Source organism: Aethalodelphis obliquidens, unplaced genomic scaffold, assembly GCF_003676395.1.
Source record: "Aethalodelphis obliquidens isolate GAN/ISIS:26980383/991018 unplaced genomic scaffold, ASM367639v1 scaffold27, whole genome shotgun sequence".
In the NCBI taxonomy this organism is placed as follows: Eukaryota; Metazoa; Chordata; class Mammalia; order Artiodactyla; family Delphinidae; genus Aethalodelphis; species Aethalodelphis obliquidens.
In genome coordinates, this window is record NW_020837971.1 from 12,563,734 (window position 1) to 12,581,762 (window position 18,029).

Genomic DNA, 18,029 nt, shown 5'->3' on the forward strand with positions numbered 1-18,029 from the left:
CAACCACTACGCCACCAGGGAAGCCCTCTGTCTTTATTTTTTAAACCTATGAAAAATTTGCTACACTTGTACCTCTTTCAGAAATGACAGGGATTATGATTGAGGAAATGGAGATTTAAATTTTTATATTAGTGGTTCTCAGTCTTAGCTTCACATTGAAATCATCCAAGAAGCCTTTTTAAAATATTAATACTCAAGTTTCATGCCCAGAAATTATTATTTCATTGTTCTATGATGGGACTGGGTGTTGAGAGTTTTTAAAAAGTTCCCCAGGTGATTGTAATGTGCAGCCAGAGAAGAAAACCATTATTTGTCATCAGTGGTTTTCAAAGTGTAGTCTCTAGACTTGCTGCATCACCTGGCAACTTGTTAGAAATGTGAATTATCAGGCACTATCCCAGATCTATTGAATCAGAAACTCTGGGGATAGAGCCTAGCAATCTGTGTTTTGTGGGGGATTTACTGTTTTTTTTTTTGTTGTTGTTGTTATGAGATAATTGTAGATTCACATGCACTTGGAAGAAATAACGCAGAGATCCAATTTCACTATTTTTACATGCACTTATGTGTATGTCTTTAGTTCTGCGCAATGTTACCACATATGTACTACCACCACAGTCAAGATATAAGAATCTATGGTTTCCCAAGCTGCCAGGTGATTCTGATGCAGGCAAGCCTTGGGAAACATTTTTAAAATGAAACCATAAAAACAGGAACAGATCATTTTTTCATAAGGATTCGTCTGAGTAGTCTAAGTGTGCTAACAGACCAGCAACATAGGTCTCACCTGGGAGCTTGATGGACGTGCAGGGTCTCAGATCCCATCTCACACTTAGTGAATCAATCTTCATTGTAATAAGATCCCTAGGTAATTTGTGTACAAACTGAGCTTGAAGGATACCTAATGAATGGGTAAAAACAAAACAAAACAAACACAAACACAAACTCAAACAACAACAACAAAAAACCCATATCAGTTTTCTGAAATTGGGTTCAGATATTTATTCTTGTAGTAAATAACTCTTATAGTAAAGATAATTTCTCTTGTAGTAAAGATAAACTCAGTTTTTAAGCAAAACTGGTATCAGTTTTTCTGCTTTTATATCTTAGTCATTTCAAGATATATTTTGTTAGGGTTTTTTTTTTGATAGACTTGGATTTTTTGTTTTTGCCACATATGATACAAAATTTGATATTTTCTATCGTCTTAATATTACAACATCTTAAGTACAAGAAATATAACTATCGTCAGCTTCATCAATATCAAACATGAATACATCTGAATCCTTTTTTCCCCATCTCTTTTTTTCCACTTCAGTCACTAACTTCTGACAAAATTGGAGATACTAGGTTTGTCTCAGGCTCCTGTTGAAGCTCTTTTGGTGTCTATCACTATTTTCTGCTTTCATTTTTATATTTGTTTTGAGATCCTGAGAAAGAATTTTTAGAAAAAAGTGCCACACAGATGGAAAGATATACCATATTCATGGATCGGAAGAATTATTATTGTGAAAATAACAATACTACCCAAGGCAGTCTACAGATTCAGTGAAATCCCTATCAAAATATCAATAGCATTTTTCAAAGAACTAGAACAAATAATTTAAAGATTTGTATGGAAACAAAAAAGACCCCAAATAGCCAAAATAATCTTGAGAAAGAAAACAGAGCTGGAGATATCATTCTTCCTGACTTCAGATTATATTACAAAGCTACAGTAACCAAAACAGTATGATACTGGCACAAAACCAAACACATATATCAATGGAACAGAATAGAGAGCCCAGAAATAAACCCACACAGTTATGGTCAATTAATCAAACAAAGGAAGCCAGAGTATACAATGGAGAAAAGACAGTCTCTTCAATAAGTCATGCTGGAAAAACTGGAAGCTACACATGGAGGAATGAAATTAGGACCTTTTCTCACATCATATACAAAAATAAACTCAAAATAGATTAAAGACCTAAATGTAAGACTGGAAACCATAAAACTTCTAGAAGAAAACATAGGCAGAATACTCTGAGGTAAATCGTAGCAATATTTTTTTGGATCTGTTTCCTAAGGCAAAGGAAAGAAAAGCAAAAATAAGCAAATAGGACCTAATTAAACTTAAAAGTTTTTGCACAGCAAAGGAAACCTTTGACAAAACAAAAAGACGGCCTGCTGAATGGGAAAAAGATTTGCAGATGATGCAACCGACAAGGGATCAATCTCCAAAATATATAAACAGCTCATACAACTCAATATCCAAAAAATGAACAGCCCAATTAAAAAATGGACAGAAGACCTGAATAGACATTTTCTCAAAGAAAACATACAGATGGCCAACAGGCACATGAAAAGATGCTCAACATCACTAATAATCAGAGAAATACAAATCAAAACTACCAGGAGATATCACCTCACACATGTCAGAATGGCAGGCACCAAAAAGACCACAAATTGCAAATGTTGGCAAGAATGTGGAGGAAAAGGAACCCTTGTACACTGTTGGTAGGAAGGTAAATTGGTGCAGCCACTGTGGAAAACAGTATGGAGGGTCCTCAAAAAAATAAAAATAGACTGTATGATCCAGCAATTCCACTCCTGGGTATATATCTGAAGAAAACAAAAGCACTAATATGAACATCCCAGTGTTCAGAACAGCGGTATTTACAATTGCTAAGATATGGAAGCAACCTAAGTATCCATCAGTAGATGAATGGATAAAGAAGATGTGTATATACACAATGGAATACTACTCTGTTATAAGATGTGTATATACACAATGGAATACTCTGTTATATAATACTACTCTGTTATAAGATGTGTATATACACAACTCTGTGAAATTTTACCATTTGCAATAACATGGATGGACTTGGAGGGCATTATGCTTGGTGAAATAAGTCAGGCAGAGAAAGAAAAATACCATATGTTATCACTTATATGTGGAATCTAAGAAATGAAATAAACTAGTGAATATAACATAACATAAACCGACTCAAAGATATATAAAACAAAGTAGTGGTTACCAGTGGGGAGAGGAAAGGGGGAAGGGGAGGATAGGGGTAGGAAATTAAGGTACAAAGTACTATGTATAAAATGAATAAGTTACAAGGATATATTGTACAGCACAGGGAATATAGCCAATGTTTTATAATAACTATAAATGGAGTATAATGTTTAAAAATTGTGAATCACTCTGTTGTACACCTGAAACTTATTGTAAATCAGCTATACCTCAATTTTAAAAAAAACCTTCCACTTTGTACAACCACTGGGAACACCCTTCTAGTTACTAAATAAGATGCTGCCCAGTTCATGAATTGCCTAATAGAGCCGATTAGATCTTTAAAAAAGAAAAAAGAAAAAAAAGAAAAAGAGCTACATTGAGGAAAATAAATAAGACCAGGCTGGGTAGCTCTATTGATAGATATATTTCTTATTTTAGGACATTTTCCAGCTCTCTTCTGCCTTGATCCCTGTCAAAGAATGAATAAGGATATTTACAGTTTTTTCCTCTCATCCTTTCTCCATACTACATGTAAGGTGCCAGAGATTTATCAGTAAACAAGATATGATTCTGTTTCTTAAGGAGCTGACTGTCTATTGGGGATATGTAAAATCAATCACAATGTGATGAAGGAAGTGTGAGAAGAAAACCAACAAGGGAATACCCAGCTCATCCTGGGGAAAATGTTGTCAAATAGGGTTTCATAGAGGTGCATCTATTCAAACTGAATGCAGAAGGCTGAATAAGAATGCTCTAGGCAGATTTATCAATCAGAGGGTCAGCAAAAGACAAATTCAGCCGTGATACTTCAAATGGAGATACTACATACAACAGTGAGGCAGAGGACAAAGAACAGATAAAGCGGTAGGAAAAGTGGGAGACCATTATCTCTCCATAGGGCCAAAGGGACAAGAAGGAAGTAGAGTTCTTGGAGCCCAGTGAGAGCTGAAACTGCAGAAGAGGCACTGCCTGGTTGACGCTGTAGTCGTGGAGACACCTGGCTACTTCCAGAGGTACAGTGCCTAAGCTATGAGGGAGCTGCGAAGAAATTCTGTGAACTCTTTCTCTTCCCATTGGTGCCTCCCATTGGCTAAACCTAATGAAAAGTCAGCTGGCAAGGGAACTGGGACTGCAGCCCATTGGCTCAGTGTCCAGAGCACCAAGCAGGGCAGAGCAGGCTGAGAAAGGATGGAGATTGAAGGGTAAAGTAAAATAACTAGGAGATAAGGGAGAAATGTTAATTTCAGGGAGAAGGAACATTATGTACTAACGCACAGAAATGTAAAAGATGATTGGCAACTCTGGGGAATGACAAGGAGCACAGGAGGCAGAAATGAGAAAGGAGAGTAGAAGCAGGAGATTTATCCAGAAGCAGGCTGGATAAATATTAATAAATAGCTAAGACTTTTGGGGACAGGCACTTTGTTAAATACATAATTTATTCCATTCAATCCTCACGTGGTTAGGAAGTTGGCCATGCCACATAGCAGTTATGACTCTTGTCCACAAATGTAATTTTTTTTTACATTAACTCAGATTTGGCTCTGAACCTTTACCCCATCTTGGTAAATTGTTTTTCAGTCATTATTTTGGTGCCTGCCTTCTCCTTTGAGTTCCATATAAATCCAGGAGATGAGCATGGTGCCCACATAAATGGGGAGGACCCTAATTTCCAGGCCACTAGATTCTGCTTAACTTCTCTTTGTTACTTGGAATCCCTGGATTTTCAACCATGAGTGGGACCCTGGAGTCTTTGTGGAGGCTGTGAGCCCCATTGAACCTCAGTAGGTTCTTTCTTCATCATTCCTAAAGTCACAATCTGTGTCAGAATCTTTTGGTAAGAGTCTTAGGAGGTATATTGTCTCTTGTTCCTCTTTTAGTCAAGGTTATACTTAGAGTTTTGAATTTATAGCAGTTATAATCTGTGACCATTTTTTATTTTTATACTTTTGTAACCTATTCTACTTTTGGAAAATATAAATAGTTACTGCTCCTTGGAGATTGTGGGGTGCTTTACCACTAACTCTCTTGAGCAAGGGTTGGCCAACTTTTTTGGTAAAAAGCAAATTTAGACTTTGGAGGTCAAGAGGTGAAGTTGAAGATGCTATGTAAGTACTTATACGATACGGGAAAAAACAAATTTCCGCAAGATTTTGATTAAAATAATACTAATTGAGAACAGTATTTTTGGTAATACAGATTTGCGAATGAGAAAAGTATAATTATTTTGGGGGGATAACATTTCACTTAATTGGGGTGCAAAGTTATTGTTCCCTGTCATCAGAATTGATTGTAAATGTTTATCGCTTAATGCTGACCTGTGATAAGAATTTACATATTTCATCTTTGAAAATGTCTTTTCACACAGTAAGGTGTTGCTGAATAGTGCTATCAATCCGCAAGCTTCTGATTTTAATTGAGCATATTCATTGCCTGGAAGGCATTTATAGAATTTATTAGATTTTTTTCTCCTGATGTTTTCCTTTTACATGTCATTATATTGCAGATTAATCACGTAGAATGGAAAGTTAGGTGGAAGCTCCTTAATTGCACAGTTAAAAGGATTTTGAAATATGGAAATTTCCTTTGCACTTGGATCGAAGTCTGAAAAACATTGCTGTAGTTTGAGCTCACAAAATATATCTGCTGTAAATTTGTGTGGGGATGAAATCTCACTATTTGTTTTAACCTTTGCCATCATGGGAAATATGTAAAGTAGCCCAACCTTACTTTTGATTCAAACAACATTAGTTTTCATTGAAATGACTTAACATTAATTGTCATTGAAATGACTTTACTGTTATAAAAATTTGGCATGTATGTGCTATTTTGCCTTGTAATTTTAGGTAGAATTCATTGAAAAAGATTATCAAGTCCACAGGAAAAGCTAATTTCCAAAGCTATTCAGTGGTCAATGGTAGTGGTTGGGGGTTGGGTTTTTGTTTTTTTGTTTTTTTTTAATTCAGAAAAGACTCATTCCTGACCCTGAGCTTAAAAAAGTCACAGTAGAACTTTATACTGTTAAGCCATAGAATTGCTGTGTGGTAGAATGAGTCAGGCTATTCAGCTTCTATTTCTGAGAAAACTTCATAGGGCTAACAATGGTTAAGCTCACAGAGCAGATGAAGATTACTATTAACACTATTGGTTTAATGTCACATGAGAGATTCAACTATTTTCCTCAGTGAATAACCTCAGTGAATTCCTGATGAATAATACAGTGAATAACCATAGGCTTTAACCATACATTTTTACAAGCTCTGTAACTTTGTCCAGCCAAGTCTTTTTTTGCTCCACACATAATTTTTACCACCCTAAGTTGTAACACATCTTAGCAGATTCCACTTAAGTTGTATTGAATTATTTTTTTTTTAATTCGTGTGAATATTCTTGTTTGTAGTTGTTTTGTGCAGCCTTTCATATAGGCTAATTTTTCAGTCACTTCAAAATTGGCATTGACTTCTGGTATAAAGAACAACTGAGCAGTACCCATGACATCTGTCATCTCACCAAAGCCAAGGGAAACCTCTCAAAATAATTTGTCTCAGTTTTAAATTGACTATATTGATATTGCTCCCAGTGTCTTCAACTCTTTGAACAACTGTTCTTACCAAGACTAAACAAGTTTATTTTCTCTGGACCCCTTGCTTCAGCTGCTGCAATCAAACATAACTTAAGTTACCATTGGTAAATGTCCTTCCTTGCTTGGCTAACAAGTGAACCACTTACAAACTCACTTTGGTTGCAGTCTCATTGTTATTTATTTATTTATTTTTTACTTCGGTGAAGAAATTCTGCTGTGATGAGATAGCCTGTTTTGACTTTGTAATATTTTCTGCCCACTGGATTTTCTGTGAGTTGGGAATACTGTGATGAATCTGGCATATATTGTATTCTTTTAGTATAGATAGAGTGTCATTGAATAATAAAGTGCTTTGTCATCTAATTCAGTAACAGCATGGTCCATCTTCCAGCGTGTGCTGAAAGTATGGCACACTTCTCTTGTTTTGGTATGATGGGTATGCACTGGTAGTAAAAAAAATTATGGTAAGGTAATACATATGACATTTGAAATGCTGTTAAGTTATAACTGCATCACTGTGATTCATAGTACAACAAGCAGGTGTGCAAAGCAGTGAGAGTGAAAGAGCCACATGTGGCCTCTATCACAACCAATAAATTTTTTAATTTTATTTTTTTATTGAAGTATAGTTGATTTACAATGTTGTGTGAATTTCTGGTGTACAACAAAGTGATTCAGATATATATATATATATGTATATGTATATATTCTTTTTCATTATGGCTTATTACAAGTTATTGAATATAGTTCCCTCTTCTATACAGTAGGACCTTGTTGTTTATGTATAGTAGTTTGTATATAGTAGTTTGTAGCTGTTAATCCCAAACTCCTAATTTATCCTTCTCCCACCCCCTTTCCCCATTGGTAACCATAAATTTGTTTTGTATGTCTGTGAGTCTGTTTCTGTTTTGTAAATAAGTTCATTTGTATCATATTTTAGATTTCACATATAAGTGATATCATATGATATTTGTCTTTCTCTGTCTGACTGACTTAACTTAGTATGACAATCTCTAGGTCCATCCATGTTGCTGCAAATGGCATTATTTCATTCTTTTTCATGGCTGAGCAGTATTCCATTATATATATACCACATCTTCTCTATCCATTCATCTGTCAATGGACATTTAGACAACAACTAAACTTTTGTAGTGCAAAAGCAGACATAGATGTAATCAGATGACCATGTTCTAATAAAACTTATGTACACTGAAATTTGAGTTTCGTATAATTTTCATCTATTATGAAATATTTTTCTTTTGATTTTTAAAAACCATGTAAATATGTAAAGATAATTCTTCTCTGTGGTCCTATGAAAATGGGCAGCAGGCTGTATTTGGCCTTCAGGCCATTGTTTGCTGACCCTTGCTACTGACAATCGCTGATCTATGATAATTAGTAAAATCTCAGAGACACCAAAAAATACAGATGTCTAGGTCCTGCCTTAGGACTTGGCATACAAAGTTAGGAAACCCTGGCTATCTTGTTTACCATTAAATCCTCAGCACATAGATGCTCAATAAGTATTTTTTTGAGTAAGTAGAAGACAATTTCTGGCATATAATAAGCCTATAAAGGTCTATTGGATGAATGAAAGATTTACTGTATATCTTACACAATATATGGGATCCTAAAGATAGTGAGATGAAAATGAATTGTTTAATCTTAGAGCCATTAAAATAGAGAGAGGCTAGCCTCGAGGAGCATGAACTGTTTAGTAGCTGGGAATCATTTTGGCCAGGTTACTAATTTATGTAATAATAACTGGAGAGCTAATATTATTTTGGTTAATTAAGGTGTGAGGGAGGTGTAGCAAATAAAACAATCTGCAGGCTATTTCAATAAGTTTCTTTACAGTTGGATTTCATAATTAAATTCCTTTAAAAGGTTATGTGGAGAAAATGAAAGAATTTTCAACAAGACAAGGTTTTCAAGCCAAAGAAGCAAGTAGCTAATTGCATTTTTCAGGAGGGTGAACTCAGTGTATTTTAGCTATTTTAATATGCTAGACTATTTAACCAGAGACCCCCCTCCCCAATTAATATGGACTTTCAGGAATCTGGTTTGCCTCTAAGATATGGTAAATGTAGGACATATGATTGTTAACCAGAGGTACTTTTTTTTTTTTTTTTTTGTGGTATGCGGGCCTCTCACTGTTGTGGCCTCTCCCGTTGCGGAGCACAGAGCTCCGGACGCGCAGGCTCAGCGGTCATGGCTCACGGGCCCAGCCGCTCCGCGGCATGTGGGATCTTCCCGGACCAGGGCACGAACCCGTGTCTCCTGCATCGGCAGGCGGACTCTCAACCACTGCGCCACCAGGGAAGCCCCAGAGGTACATTTTATACTACATTTTCAAACTCATTTACATTGCACTCAAAGAACTCAGTAAGCTTTTTTTTTTTTTTTTTTTTTTTGTCACAAATCTGCCTTTATTGTGAGCAGCAGGTGGGACACTTCCAGCATAGTAAAATAAATAATTTACAAAAGCAGGGATTCAGTGAAGCCGCCTGGTTGGGACCCTTGGGAGCTCATACATAGATGCCGACCCAGAGTAGCGGGAAGAGGACTCCAAAGCCCATGAAGAGTGAGGCCACCAAAGATTATGAGGAGCTCTCTGTAGATATCGCAAGTGTATTTGGTGGAGGTGACCTCATAAACTAAGAACCAGGCAGTGAAGAACATGCCAGTGGCCAACAACCACGGTCAGATGGGGGAAGACAGCCGGGTTCACTGGGCTGGTGTACCTGCTCAGGGCCTCAAACTCCATTTTGCTGGGCACAGGATCCTCAGTAAGCTTTTCAGCATCCTCTTTGGCATGGGGCTATGTTCCATGGATACACACTGATTTATCAACTCGGAGGCGTTTCTCACCCCAGCAGCCTTAACTTTGTGTTCTGTCACTTACTAGAGCAAGATTGGACATGAAATGGCAATATTAAGTACAAGTTTCATGTTCGGTTTATTTTTCTGCTATAAGGGTGGGATACTGGCTAACACATCCTAACCGTATTGTTGTAGTCTAGGTGCTTACCCTTCGCAAGCCTTGGTTTCTTCCTCTGAGAAGTTGTAAAATGATCTGCTTCAGAGCTTGATTGTGGAGATTAAATGAGACAATATGTGTCAGCTGCTGAGCACAGTGCTTACAGAATGGTAATGGTAGCTGTTATTTATATTAAATGACAGATTTCATACTGTAATATTTCTTAATTTAAGATGACTAGGTGACTGTTGACACTGCATAATACAAGCTTATTATGGACAGAGCGAAAGTAACTACTTACAAATGTTGGATGAATGAACTCCAGCCTTTTTTTTTACATCTTTATTGGAGTATAATTGCTTTACAGTGTTGCGTTAGTCTCTGCTGCACCTAGGGGCAGAACTCCAGTCTTTTAATATCCACAGGATAGCGCGTGGGTCTGCTGTGCATGTGTGAGCAAGACTTCTTTTTAACAACTATTTTTCTTGAATCCTTGCTTGGAGAGGGTAAATGCAGATTTCACTAATAAGATTTGCGAGGACTACAAGGGCTATTATTCATTGTTTATTTCAACAAATACTGAGCACTTACAAGGTGCCAAGCATGGACAATCATGAAGAATAAGACATTGCCTCTGCTTCTGAGGCGCTCACTTGTAGCGGGGGAGACAATCAAGTTAGCGACTGATGCGGTAACAGAGTAATTGCGTGGTGACATGGCCATGAGTGGAAGGGGCACCTAACCTGGCTTTGGGAGACGAGAGAAGATTTCCCCGAAGAAAGAAATCTCTGCTGAAGCGAGGTGAATGAGTGATGAGGGGGATGGTTCTAGCAGCAGCAGGAGCAGTGAAAGCATCTGGAGAGGTTTCTAAGGGCCTTGGAAACCATGTCGTGAAATGCAGACACCATCCTAAGGGTGGGAAGGAGCCTCTGAAAGGTTTTAAGTACACAAAAAACATTTGTGTTTAGAAATATGATTTTGGTAGTAGTGCGGAACAAGTAAAGACTGTGGGCAAGGAGACCAGTTCAGAGGGTGTTGCGGTACCCCAGGCAACAGAACACAGTGGCCATGGGGATGGAGAGAAAGCAAACAGATTCATTATCTATTAAAGGGTTAGAATTATATTACTTGGCCAATAACTGAGGGTGAGGATGTGAAAGATGGAGGATTAAATCCTGATTCCCAAGTTTTTTACTTTAGCTGCCAGTCATTCGGTGAGAGGAAGAGCAGGTTTTGTCTGGGGACATGGGAAAATGATGAATTCTTTTGCAGCCATATTGGTTTTTTTTAGTGCTTACGACCTCTGAATTGAGACCCCCCCCACCCCCTGCCGCCAGATGTCTGCAGTTTTGGAAAGGCGTGCTAGCACGTGTTCCATTTCCCAGGAGGGAGTCTAATCAGTTTTTTGGGATGCGAACAAAGTACAGGCTCTTCACCCCTCAAAAAAGAGAGAGAAAATCAGAAAAATCTAGAAAGAAATAATTTAAACTTCAACATATCTTAAAATTTTGTGTCGATTTAAAAAACGAAATTTTATTTTGTGGTTTAGTGGTTGTTTTATTTTGAATGACCAAGGTGGTGGGAACTAGAGATACAGATTTGTAAGTTATTGGAATAAACATGACAATTAAAATGACTGAGTGGATGAGATTATTGGGGGGAATGAACAGCAGGGGTTTTCTGTCCTGACTGCACATTGGAATCACTTGGAGAACTTTAAAAAAAAAAAAAATCCTGATGCCTAAGAACTGTCCCCAGAAATTCTGACTGAATTGCTCTAGGATGACCTGGGGCAGTGTTTGAGCAGCACTGGCCTAGAGTGAGAAGAGATCCCAATAAAGAATATGGAGGGGGCTTCCCTGGTGGCGCAGTGGTTGAGAGTCCGCCTGCTGATGCAGGGGACACGGGTTCGTGCCCTGGTCCGGGAGGATCCCACATGCTGCGGAGCGGCTGGTCCCGTGAGCCCGTGAGCCATGGCCGCTGAGCCTGCGCGTCTGGAGCTTGTGCTCCGCAACGGGAGAGGCCACAACAGTAAAAGGCCCGCGTACCGGAAAAAAAAAAAAAAAAAAAAAGATTTATACTGTGTATAAAAGACATATCATGTGGTTTAATTGTATGTCATAGCAATAATTATTAGTAAACAGTTTCAGAGAATTCATAGGTGAAAATTACTACCAGTAAAGTCCAAAGGAGTAAAACTATGATAGTATAAATTCCTAGATGATGGGATTTAAAGTTAAATTAGGAAGCTACATTTTTTTTCCTTCTTATACTTTGTATGGAGAAGTTGAAGATTCTAGAAATATAGGTTTTCCACTTTGCTGTAATAGAATGATTTATATCAATTTTAGAGCAGTGAAAAGTAGCCCTAAAGCTTTATAGATTTTTTTTATCCCTGAAGAGCATTATGATATTTAAAAATTACTTTTAAGTTAATAATACCCTCATAATTTGAGGACACTCTTGTTTTTTTTTTTTTTTTTTTTTCTTTTTTTGCAGTACGCGGGCCTCTCACTGTCGTGGCCTCTCCTGTTGCAGAGCACAGGCTCCGGACGTGCAGGCTCAGCGGCCATGGCTCACGGGCCCAGCCGCTCCGCGGCATGTGGGATCTGCCCGGGCCGGGGCACGAACCTGCGTCCCCTGCATCGGCAGGTGGACTCTCAACCACTGCACCACCAGGGAAGCCCTAGGACACTCATTTTGACATGTGAGAATTTTCAGTGGGAGAGTATGTACTCCTAAAGAAGGAATATAATACAGGGAAGTCCTTCAATTCAAATTAGGAAGATACTGAGGGCTTTATTCTGTCTATATATGTGTATTTCTGATTGTCCTTGATATTGGAAGTTGAGTGCAAGTTTATTTTTGTAAGTAACAGCGGAGATAAACAGGTGATTTATCTCTGATTGACTCATTCTGTTTGTGGCAAATTAATTTTGGAAAGTATTTCCAGGAGTTTTGACAAGATAACTCAGTTTTAATAGAAATGAGTCAATGACAGGAATAATAGAAATCTGTGAGGATGTTTCACATACTCCATAGATAAAAAGTATTTGCAAGTTGAATTATCATAAAGAGTTCATAAAGGTAGGTACAGAATAGCTATATTAATTTTTTCTTTTTATGTCTGCCATTATTGGCATATATAACTAGGACCCCATCTGTTATCTGGTCAAATACAAAGATGTTCTGGTTAATATTTTTTCATTTCTTATTTTTTTTGCTGTTAAGTTAGACTTGAAATTCTTAGTGAAGCAACAGAGTTACATGGCACCATACTTAGAGATGCGTATAAACCCATAAGGCAAAATACTAATAGTACGTCAGGCACTTTGTTGGGCAAGTGCTCATATAGGACTGAGAAAAGAGGAATATTAATCTCGCCACTTTTTTTTTTTGAGTGAAAGCCACTTTCTGGGATGAAGATGAGGAAAATCAGCAATTATAGTCTGAAGTAATATTTGTATGGTGCTTTTTACATGTATTTTCTGATCCAACCTTCAAAATGACCTTGTGAGGTAGGTGTTGTTATCTTCATTTTACAGATGAGAACATTGAGGTTCACAGATATTAATTACCTTAAATCATAGATGAGCAGATAGATTTATCCCAAATCTTCTGGCTCCATATTCTTTACTTCGTCTTTCCATCAAGTGGAGACAGAGGCAAAGTATTAATACAGATTGAGGAGATCATCACAATTTTAATGGGAGAAGTAGTACTTGAAAGCCTTAAAGGAAGGGCAAAATCTAGATCCGCAGAACCAGGGATGTCACAAACTGAAAGAGTGGTTCATGGACTGAATTCAGCCTGCAGATGAGTCTGGTGTGACAAGTCCGGTGTTTTTTTAAAAAGTCTGAATTAGAATGACTTAGTTGAACAAGCGTTTTCTAAACATATGGCTTTTGTTAAATAGATATTTTCTAGTGTACCATTTAAATTCCTTCCTTAAAAAGTTATATTCTTTCGAGTTATTTTCTCAGTGGTTATCCTGCTACAATGAATATTTTAGCTTATAAAAATCTAGTTCATGTTAATAGTAACTTAGTTTCAATATTATACAAAAACTTTGTTTCTACAACTCCATTCTCCCCCTTTTTTGATTCTTTTCCTTTTTTGTATTTATTTTATTAGGTTTTTGGGGTAGAGGTTTCATGACTCGCTTCTTTCTTTTTACTGTCTTCCCCTGAAATGATATAGAATTATTTACTTTAGTAAATGTCTATTAATGAAAATGTTGGTTTTAGAAAAATGAGTGTGTAGCCTTTCTTTTCTGGCTTATAATTAGTTAGTAAGCCCTGTTACTTACTGTGATCACACCTCGTTTGTGCTACTGAAACAATGCTATCTGCATGAAAGATGTATTAATATCTATTCTCAGTAGGTGGAGTACAGTAGAATGCGTTGAGAAGAGTGAGAAATAGAATCCATTTTCTTTTACCTCTTTAGGTTCATTGAATCCTTTGCTTCTCCAAGAGTCAATTTGATTTTTATGATAGTATTGTGCTGCAGGTCTGTGTGCTCCTGAATGTGGCGGGCTGTAATATTAGTAGTAGTAGTTGTGGTAGTAATAGTAGTAGTAATAATAATATTAATAAGAAACTTTTGATAATATGTAAATTGTATTTTTAGCTCACTCTTGCAGGGATATTATAAGAGAGTTGTATTACTTAGGCTTTTTTGCCCAAGTCTTATAATACTTTGATCTTTTGTTCACACGGGTAAAATATTAAAATGTGATTATGAAACCTTTACAATTTTGTTTTTTAAAAGTCCAGTTCTTTTGAAAACCGGCTATATAGCATTGCCATTTTTGCTTTTGTAAAAAAAGAAAAAAACCCTATATTTGTTGACTGGTTGTTCAGAAAAAAATACAGAATTCAGTAATTTCCAAATCAGTGTGATGAGATTGTTTCTATGTCTTAGGAGACACCCTAGATCCATCCTAGCTAGTATGGATGTAATAAAACTTAATACATTCTCATGCACCCTGGAGCCCGCGCGCCACAGCTAGAGAGAGAAAACCCACATGCCACAACTAGAGGCAAGCTGCATGCCACAACGAAAGATCCCACACACCTCAACGAAGATCCCGCGTGCTGCAACTAAGACCCGACGCAGCCAAAAAAAACAAAACAAACTTTAATAAGGAATATATTGGCAAGTCCATATCATATCATCCCCCCATCTCTCCCACTGTACTAAAAATCCTAATCATTAAAAATCACAAACAAATGGACACACAAAAACCCCATCAAACCATATACCTTCATAACATCTGGAAAAATGTCAGTTTTGTTTAAGTAACCAAACAATGAGTGGTCTTTTTTCATGTCAGTCATTTGTGCTTATATGTATTTTATATTTTTTTCATTGGAAAGTTATAGTATTTCATTTTATTTTTTAAAATTTTTGGCTGTGTGTTGGGTCTTCGTTGCTGCACGCAGGCTCTCTCTAGTTGCGGCGAGCGGGGGCTACTCTTAGTTGTGGTGCGTGGGCCTCTCATTGCAGTGGCCTCTCCTGCTGTGGAGCATGGGCTTCAGGTATGTGGGCTTCAGTAGTTGTGGCCCGTGCGCTCAGTAGTTGTGGCTCGTGGACTCTAGAGCACAGGCTCAGTAGTTGTGGCTAGCGGGCTCTAGAGCGCAGGCTCAGTAGTTGTGGTGCATGGGCTTAGTTGCTCCACAGAATGTGGAGTCTTCCTGGACCAGGGCTCGAACCCGTGTCCCCTGCATTGGCAGGCGGATTCTTAATCACTGCGCTACCAGGGAAGCCCTGGCCAGTTATTTTAGAAGGAGTCAATGAACTTAACTTACCCATCCAACCTATCATGCCAAGTGCTGCTGACTGTGCAGACCGGTGTAATTGTAGTTCCTACCATCGGGGAAGGGCGGGTGTCTGTATAACTCTAAAAATTTCTTGAATGTGATAATTAAGACATACAGTAATAATTTTTATTTAATAGTGTTGTTTTTATTTTTCAAAAAACACCTAAATTATTTGAAAAAATAAGCACTGCTCTTTAGTATATTTATTTTCCTATGTCTCTATATAACCTGTTTTAAGAGCATGTGGCTTTTCTGATAGAATGAATATGTTTTTCGGAATCTTGCATGATCTAGTGACTTTCAGAATTATGTTGTCAGGAATAGAATTTTATTGCTTGTACGTTTATCCTTCACGTGTTTATACATGTGATTAAAACAGTGAAAACCTATTTTAAGGTGGAAGTGAGCTTGGCTCATACTGTGTCATCCCTTGAGGGAACATCACTCTCAAGGATTGGCACTCCACTTTGTTGGATAGGAAGAGGTCATGTGTCAGTCAGTTTCTCCTTTTCATGGAAAGGAATACCCCCCAAGTGTACAGAAAGGAGCACATGAAAGAAGATAGAAAGCTTTGGCTTTGTGTCTAAGGTCATACCTTTAACTCATAATTATCGTACTAACTATAATGGTTTGTGTGGAGTTAGAGAGGTATAAAATGTTACAGCTTGTTAAATCAGGTGTATTTGTGTTAATTCAAAAGTATTCATGGGATAAAGAAAAATAAACCAATAAGTTTCAAATGTTTATATCAAGGAAAGCATTTCAGATTTTATTTCCTACTGCTTGGATTAGTTTTATCATTAAGATAAGTTTTAGACTTTCCTTATTCACATTGAAGATTTGCAGTGTTAAAAGATGTTGTCATTCCACCTAGATGGGTGGAATAGGGAGGGTGGGAGGGAGGGAGACGCAAGAGGGAAGAGATGTGGGGACATATGTATATGTATAGCTGATTCACTTTGTTTTAAAGCAGAAACTAACACACCATTGTGAACCAATTACACTCCAATAAAGATGTTAAAAAAAAGATGATGTCATTGATATTTTATTAATTCTTAAATCTTTTAAATTTCTGTTTGTGGTTTAAAAAATCAAATATTAAATTGTAGCTGTTTACAAAGAAACATTCTTGTTTTTCCTGCTCATATTAGGGGGCTTGCTTTCTACATCATAAAAAGAATCTCTAAATTGGTATTTTTACCTAACTAATGATCCAGGAAAGCACATGGGATGAGTTGTTTTATAGATAAATTTCTTTTGAATAGAGAAAAAAGTACAGCTAAAAATAAGAAAAAGCTGAAATAAAACAAAAGAGATTTCCCACTTAGAAATAAGCCTATCAGAGGGACTTCCCTGGTGGTTCAGTGGTTAAGACCCCACGCTTCCAGTGCAGGGGACACGGGCTCAATTCCTGGTTGGGGAAGTAAGTTCCCACATGCCACTCAGCATGGCCAAAAAAAAGTCTATCAGAGACCATATTCTTTGAACATACAAACTTTGATGAAATGACAAGCTAGGTTCTTTGAAAACTATGTTAACTCTTTGAAGTTGTGGCCACCTAGCTTTGTCCATCATCTTTGGAAAATATTTAAGTGCTGAAACATATGTGATTATATAACTACAAAGAGAACTACTGAAAAAAATGTTTTTGCTCTGTAAAACCTTATATTCTAAAACAGATTACACTCATTCATTCATCTTATTGAACATACAGGGGATGAGTAGGTATAGACTTTAATTAAATAATCATAGAAACAAAAATGATAAGTATGGTAAATCCTGCAAAGTGGAGGTTTATGGTGCTGTATGAGCGTTATGTGGCGGGATTTGATGTAGTCCTGGTCATCAGGGAAACTTCTCTGTAGAAGTGATGATGAGTTGAACTCTGAAGAAAGACTGAAATTTACTAGACAAAGGTAAGGGGACTTGTGTTTCCTGTGCTTGGAATTATCCACGTATTTTACACTGTCATATTTTTACATATTGGTAATGGCCTGAGAGATCAGCTGTAGTTCATCTTTTCTTCAGATGAGGAAACTCGAACCCGTGGAGTAACCAGCCTGAATTTCGTAGCTAGCTTATGAGAAAAACTGAATTAGGATTTATGATGTATGGATGAGTAATGCTATTTTCGTTAAGCCAGATTCAAGGCTTAAGAATAACTGAACAAAAAATGCACTTAACCTTTTATTCATTCCTTTATTCACTCAACTTACAGTTACAAAGTAGCCACTATGTAGAAGGCCCTGTTCCACTTGATGTGGAAGATAAAGAAGTGAATGATGTTTGGCCTTTGCCTTTAGGGAGCTTACCATCTAGTTGAGAATATAAAGCAATATCTGAATTTACAGAGTAAAGTTATGTCTGTCAACAAAAAAATACAGATAAAATGTGGGAATTGAGATGAGGAAAGGGTTATGTCCATTTGGAATGAGTTTGTGAAGCCTTCCTGGAGGAGATGATAGTTGAACTGGGCTCAGGTGTGAAAATGAAGGGCATTTGGTGCAAAATATACTGCATGAGCAAAGGCAAGAAAGTTGTCAGGGCATCAGCAGGTATAGTGCTCTTCAGATGACACTAAAACGGGTGAAGGGAGGGATAGTGGGAAATAAATTTGGGATATGAGTTACAGCTTGATTGTGG

General features: G+C 37.3%; 1 protein-coding gene and 1 pseudogene across 3 annotated transcripts in view; one reads left to right on the forward strand and one right to left on the reverse strand.

Moving 5' to 3' along the window:
• SUGCT (succinyl-CoA:glutarate-CoA transferase) overlaps positions 1 to 18,029 on the forward strand; it is a 692,699-nt gene that overhangs the window by 161,235 nt on the left and 513,435 nt on the right. The gene's annotated exons all lie outside the window — the stretch shown is intronic.
• LOC113629509 (transmembrane protein 258 pseudogene) lies at positions 8,890 to 9,992 on the reverse strand (annotated as a pseudogene).